This window comes from Aulostomus chinensis, chromosome 1 (genome assembly GCF_037954235.1).
Source record: "Aulostomus chinensis isolate RoL2024-O1b breed Wild chromosome 1, RoL_Achi_v1.0, whole genome shotgun sequence".
Lineage (NCBI taxonomy): Eukaryota > Metazoa > Chordata > Actinopteri > Syngnathiformes > Aulostomidae > Aulostomus > Aulostomus chinensis.
In genome coordinates this window covers 22,594,822-22,602,509 of record NC_141320.1, presented here as the reverse complement: position 1 = coordinate 22,602,509, position 7,688 = coordinate 22,594,822, and positions in this window count along the sequence as shown.

Genomic DNA, 7,688 nt, shown 5'->3' with positions numbered 1-7,688 from the left:
GTAAGCATCACTGAGTTGAAAAGCAACTATCACTACATTACTGTTAGCATCATTTTGAGTTCATTAGCAATTCTTCCGACATCACTGTCGCAATATTTTGAGGTTCGTCGCAACTTTTACTACATTACTGTCGCATTATTTTGAGGTTCGTAGCAACTCTTAGTACAAGACTGTCAGCATCACTTTGAGGTTATTCGAAACGTTCACTCCATTACTGTTAGCATCATTTTGAGTTCATGAGCAATTCTTCCGACATTACTGTCGCAATATTTTGAGGTTCGTGGCAACTTTTACTACATTACTGTCGCATTGTTTTGAGGTTCGTAGCAACTCTTACTACATGACTGTCAGCATCACTTTGAGGTTATTCGAAACGTTCACTCCATTACTGTTATCATCATTTTGAGATCATTACCAATTCTTCTGACATCACTGTCACATCATTTTGAGATCTTGAGCAATTCTTCTGACATCACTGTCGCATTATTTTGAGGTTCGTAGCAACTCTTACTACATGACTGTCAGCATCACTTTGAGGTTATTCGAAACACTTACTACAATACTGTAAGTATCAATGAGTTGATTAGCAACTATCACTACATTACTGTTAGCATCATTTTTGAGATCTTTAGCAATTCTTCCGTCATCACTGTCGCATTATTTTGAGGTTCGTAGCAACACTTACAACATGACTGTCAGCATCACTTTGAGGTTATTCGAAACGTTCACTCCATTACTGTAAGCATCATTTTGAGTTCATTAGAAATTCTTACTAAATCACTGTCACATCATTTTGAGATCATTAGCAATTCTTCTGACATCACTGTCACATTATTTTGAGGTTTGTAGCAACTCTTACTACATTATTGTTGCATTATTTTAAGGTTCGTAGCAAATCTTACTACATTACTGTCAGCATCACTTTGAGTTTATTAGCCACTATCACTACATTACTGTTAGCATCATTTTGAGTTTATCAGCAATTCTCACGACATCACTGTAGCATTAAATTGAGTTCATTAGCAACTCTTACTAAATGACTGTCAGCATCACTTTGAGGTTGTTCGAAACTCTTACTACATTACTGTAAGCATCACTGAGTTTCTTAGCAACTATCACTACATTACTGTTAGCATCATCTTGAGTTCATTACCAATTCTTCCGACATCACTGTCGCAATATTTTGAGGTTCGTAGCAACTTTTACTACATTAATGTCGCATTATTTTGAGGTTCGCAGCAACTCTTCGTACATGACTGTCAGCATCACTTTGAGGTTATTCGAAACGTTCACTCCATTACTGTTAGCATCATTTTGAGTTCATGACAATTCTTACTACATCACTGTCGCATCATTTTGAGATCATTAGCAATTCTTCTGACATCACTGTCACATTATTTTGTGGTTCGTAGCAACTCTTAAGACATTATTGTCGCATTATTTTAACGTTCGTAGCAACTCTTACTACATGACTGTCAGCATCACTTTGAGGTTATTCGAAACACTAACTACATTACTGTTTGCATCATTTTGAGTTTATCAGCAATTCTCACGACATCACTGTAGCATTGAATTGAGTTCATTAGCAACTCTTACTAAATGACTGTCAGCATCACTTTGAGGTTGTTCGAAACTCTTACTACATTACTGTAAGCATCACTGAGTTTCTTAGCAACTATCACTACATTACTGTTAGCATCATCTTGAGTTCATTAGCAATTCTTCCGACATCACTGTCGCAATATTTTTAGGTTCGTAGCAACTTTTACTACATTACTGTCGCATTATTTTGAGGTTCGTAGCAACTCTTCGTACATGACTGTCAGCATCACTTTGAGGTTATTCGAAACGTTCACTCCATTACTGTGAGCATCATTTTGAGTTCATTAGCAATTCTTACTACATCACTGTCGCATCATTTTGAGATCATTAGCAATTCTTCTGACATCACTGTCACATTATTTTGAGGTTCGTAGCAACTCTTACGACATTATTGTCGCATTATTTTAAGGTTTGTAGCAACTCTTACTACATGACTGTCAGCATCACTTTGAGGTTCTTCGAAACACTAACTACATTACTGTACATATCACTGAATTGATTAGCAAGTATCACTACATTACTGTTAGCATCATTTTGAGATCTTTAGCAATTCTTCCGTCATCACTGTCGCATTATTTTGAGGTTCGTAGCAACTCTTACTACATGACTGTCAGCATAACTTTGAGGTTCTTCTAAACACTTACTACATTACTGCAAGTATCACTGAGTTGATTAGCAACTATCACTACATTACTGTTAGCATCATTTTGAGTTCATTAGCGATTCTTCTGACATCACTGTCGCAATATTTTGAGGTTTGTAGCAACTTTTACTACATTACTGTCGCATTATTTTGAGGTTCGTAGCAACACTGACTACATGACTGTCAGCATCACTTTGAGGTTATTCGAAATGTTCACTCCATTACTGTTAGCATCATTTTGAGTTCATTAGCAATTCTTCCGACATCACTGTCGCAATATTTTGAGGTTCGTAGCAACTCTTAGTACATGACTGTCAGCATCACTTTGAGGTTATTCGAAACGTTCACTCCATTATTGTTAGCATCATTTTGAGTTCATTAGAAATTCTTACTAAATCACTGTCACATCATTTTGAGATCATTAGCAATTCTTCTGACATCACTGTCACATTATTTTGAGGTTCGTAGCAACTCTTACTACATTATTGTTGCATTATTTTAAGGTTCGTAGCAACTCTTACTACATTACTGTCAGCATCACTTTGAGTTTATTAGCAACTATCACTACATTACTGTTAGCATCATTTTGAGTTCATCAGCAATTCTCACGACATCACTGTAGCATTTAATTGAGTTCAATAGCAACTCTTACTAAATGACTGTCAGCATCACTTTGAGGTTGTTCGAAACTCTTACTACATTACTGTAAGCATCACTGAGTTTCTTAGCAACTATCACTACATTACTGTTAGCATCATCTTGAGTTCATTAGCAATTCTTCCGACATCACTGTCGCAATATTTTTAGGTTCGTAGCAACTTTTACTACATTACTGTCGCATTATTTTGAGGTTCGTAGCAACTCTTCGTACATGACTGTCAGCATCACTTTGAGGTTATTCGAAACGTTCACTCCATTACTGTTAGCATCATTTTGAGTTCATTAGAAATTCTTCCGACATCACTGTCGCAATATTTTGAGGTTCGTAGCAACTCTTAGTACATGACTGTCAGCATCACTTTGAGGTTATTCGAAACGTTCACTCCATTACTGTTAGCATCATTTTGAGTTCATTAGAAATTCTTACTAAATCACTGTCACATCATTTTGAGATCATTAGCAATTCTTCTGACATCACTGTCACATTATTTTGAGGTTCGTAGCAACTCTTACTACATTATTGTTGCATTATTTTAAGGTTCGTAGCAACTCTTACTACATTACTGTCAGCATCACTTTGAGTTTATTAGCAACTATCACTACATTACTGTTAGCATCATTTTGAGTTCATGAGCAATTCTTCCGACATCACTGTCACAATATTTAGAGGTTCGTAGCAAGTTTTACTACATTACTGTCACATTATTTTGAGGTTCGTAGCAACTCTTACTACATTACTGTCGCATTATTTTGAGGTTCGTAGCCACTCTTAGTACATGACTGTCAGCATCACTTTGAGGTTATTCGAAACGTTCACTCCATTACTGTTATCATCATTTTGAGATCATTACCAATTCTTCTGACATTACTGTCACATCATTTTGAGATCATTAGCAATTCTTCTGACATCACTTTCGCATTATTTTGAGGTTCGTAGCAACTCTTACTACATGACTGTCAGCATCACTTTGAGGTTATTCGAAACACTTACTACAATACTGTAAGTATCAATGAGTTGATTAGCAACTATCACTACATTACTGTTAGCATCATTTTGAGATCTTTAGCAATTCTTCCGTCATCACTGTCGCAATATTTTGAGGTTCGTAGCAATTTTTACTACATTACTGTCGCATTATTTTGAGGTTCGTAGCAACTGTTACTACATGACTGTCAGCATCTCTTTGAGGTTATTCGAAAGTTTCACTCCATTACTGTCAGCATCATTTTGAGGTAATTAGCAATTCTTACTACATCACTGTCGCATCATTTTAAGATCATTAGCAATTCTTCTGACATCACTGTCAAATTAGTTTGAGGTTCGTAGCAACTCTTAGTACATGACTGTCAGCATCACTTTGAGGTTATTCGAAACGTTCACTCCATTACTGTTAGCATCATTTTGAGTTCATTAGAAATTCTTACTAAATCACTGTCACATCATTTTGAGATCATTAGCAATTCTTCTGACATCACTGTCACATTATTTTGAGGTTTGTAGCAACTCTTACTACATTATTGTTGCATTATTTTAAGGTTCGTAGCAACTCTTACTACATTACTGTCAGCATCACTTTGAGTTTATTAGCAACTATCACTACATTACTGTTAGCATCATTTTGAGTTCATCAGCAATTCTCACGACATCACTGTAGCATTGAATTGAGTTCATTAGCAACTCTTACTAAATGACTGTCAGCATCACTTTGAGGTTGTTCGAAACTCTTACTACATTCCTGTAAGCATCACTGAGTTTCTTAGCAACTATCACTACATTACTGTTAGCATCATCTTGAGTTCATTACCATTTCTTCCGACATCACTGTCGCAATATTTTGAGGTTCGTAGCAATTTTTCCGACGTCACTGTCGCAATATTTTGAGGTTCGTTGCAACTCTTACTACATGACTGTCAGCATCACTTTGAGGTTATTCGAAACTTTCACTCCATTACTGTTAGCATCATTTTGAGTTCATTAGCAATTCTTCCGACATCACTGTCGCATCATTTTGAGATCATTAGCAATTCTTCCGACATCACTGTCTCATTATTTTGAGGTTCGTAGCAACTCTTGCTACATGACTGTCAGCATCACTTTGAGGTTATTTGAAAGTTTCACTGCATTACTTTTAGCATCATTTTGAGTTCATGAGCAATTCTTACTACATCACTGTCGCAACATTTTGAGATCATTCGCAATTCTTCTGACATCACTGTCACATTATTTTGAGGTTCGTAGCAACTCTTAGTACATGACTGTCAGCATCACTTTGAGGTTATTCGAAACACTTACTACATTACTGTAAGCATCACTGAGTTGATTAGCAACTATCACTACATTACTCTTAGCATCATTTTGAGTTCATTAGCAATTCTTCCGACATCACTGTCGCAATATTTTGAGGTTCGTAGCAATTTTCACGACATTACTGTCGCATTATTTTGAGGTTCGTAGCAACTCTTAGTACATGACTGTCAGCATCACTTTGAGGTTATTCGAAACGTTCACTCCATTACTGTTAGCATCATTTTGAGTTCATTAGAAATTCTTACTAAATCACTGTCACATCATTTTGAGATCATTACCAATTCTTCTGACATCACTGTCACATTATTTTGAGGTTCGTAGCAACTCTTACGACATTATTGTCGCATTATTTTAAGGTTCGTAGCAACTCTTACTACATAACTGTCAGCATCACTTTGAGGTTCTTCGAAACTCTTACTACATTACTGTAAGCATCACTGAATTGATTTGCAAGTATCACTACATTACTGTTAGCATCATTTTGAGATCTTTAGCAATTCTTCCGTCATCACTGTCGCATTATTTTGAGGTTCGTAGCAACTCTTACTACATGACTGTCAGCATCACTTTGAGGTTCTTCGAAACACTTACTACATTACTGCAAGCATCACTGAGTTGATTAGCAACTATCACTACATTACTGTTAGCATCATTTTGAGTTCATTAGCAATTCTTCTGACATCACTGTCGCAATATTTTGAGGTTCGTAGCAACTTTTACTACATTACTGTCGCATTATTTTGAGGTTCGTAGCAACACTAACTACATGACTGTCAGCATCACTTTGAGGTTATTCGAAACGTTCACTCCATTACTGTTAGCATCATTTTGAGTTCATTAGCAATTCTTCCGACATCACTGTCGCAATATTTTGAGGTTCGTAGCAACTCTTAGTACATGACTGTCAGCATCACTTTGAGGTTATTCGAAACGTTCACTCCATTACTGTTAGCATTATTTTGAGTTCATTAGAAATTCTTACTAAATCACTGTCACATCATTTTGAGATCATGAGCAATTCTTCTGACATCACTGTCACATTATTTTGAGGTTCGTAGCAACTCTTACTACATTACTGTCAGCATCACTTTGAGTTTATTAGCAACTATCACTACATTACTGTTAGCATCATTTTGAGTTTATCAGCAATTCTCACGACATCACTGTCGCAATATTTTTAGGTTCGTAGCAACTTTTACTACATTACTGTCTCATTATTTTGAGGTTCGTAGCAACTCTTCGTACATGACTGTCAGCATCACTTTGAGGTTATTCGAAACGTTCACTCCATTACTGTTAGCATCATTTTGAGTTCATTAGCAATTCTTACTACATCACTGTCGCATCATTTTGAGATCATTAGCAATTCTTCTGACATCACTGTCACATTATTTTGAGGTTCGTAGCAACTCTTAGTACATGACTGTCAGCATCACTTTGAGGTTGTTCGAAACTATCACTACATTACTGTCAGCATCACTTTGAGTTTATCAGCAATTCTCACGACATCACTGTAGCATTGAATTGAGTTCATTAGCATCTCTTACTAAATGACAGTCAGCATCACTTTGAGGTTGTTCGAAACTCTTACTACATTACTGTTAGCATCATTTTGAGTTTATCAGCAATTCTCACGACATCACTGTAGCATTGAATTGAGTTCATTAGCATCTCTTACTAAATGACAGTCAGCATCACTTTGAGGTTGTTCGAAACTCTTACTACATTACTGTAAGCATCACTGAGTTTCTTAGCAACTATCACGACATTACTGTTAGCATCATCTTGAGTTCATTAGCAATTCTTCCGACATCACTATCGCAATATTTTGAAGTTCGTAGCAACTTTTACTACATTACTGTCGCATTATTTTGAGGTTCGTAGCAACTCTTAGTACATGACTGTCAGCATCACTTTGAGGTTATTCGAAACGTTCACTCCATTACTGTTAGCATCATTTTGAGTTCATTAGCAATTCTGACTAAATCACTGTTGCATCATTTTGAGATCATTAGCAATTCTTCTGACATCACTGTCACATTATTTTGAGGTTCGTAGCAACTCTTAGTACATGACTGTCAGCATGACTTTGAGGTTATTCGAAACGTTCACTCCATTACTGTAAGCATCATTTTTAGTTCATGACAATTCTTACTAATTCACTGTCGCATCATTTTGAGATCATGGGCAATTCTTCTGACATCACTGTCACATTATTTTGAGGTTCGAAGCAACTCTTACTACATTATTGTTGCATTATTTTAAGGTTCGTAGCAACTCTTACTACATTATTGTTGCATTATTTTAAGGTTCGTAGCAACTCTTACTACATTATTGTTGCATTATTTTAAGGTTCGTAGCAACTCTTACTACATTACTGTCAGCATCACTTTGAGTTTATTAGCAACTATCACTACATTACTGTTAGCATCATTTTGAGTTTATGAGCAATTCTCACGACATCACTGTAGCATT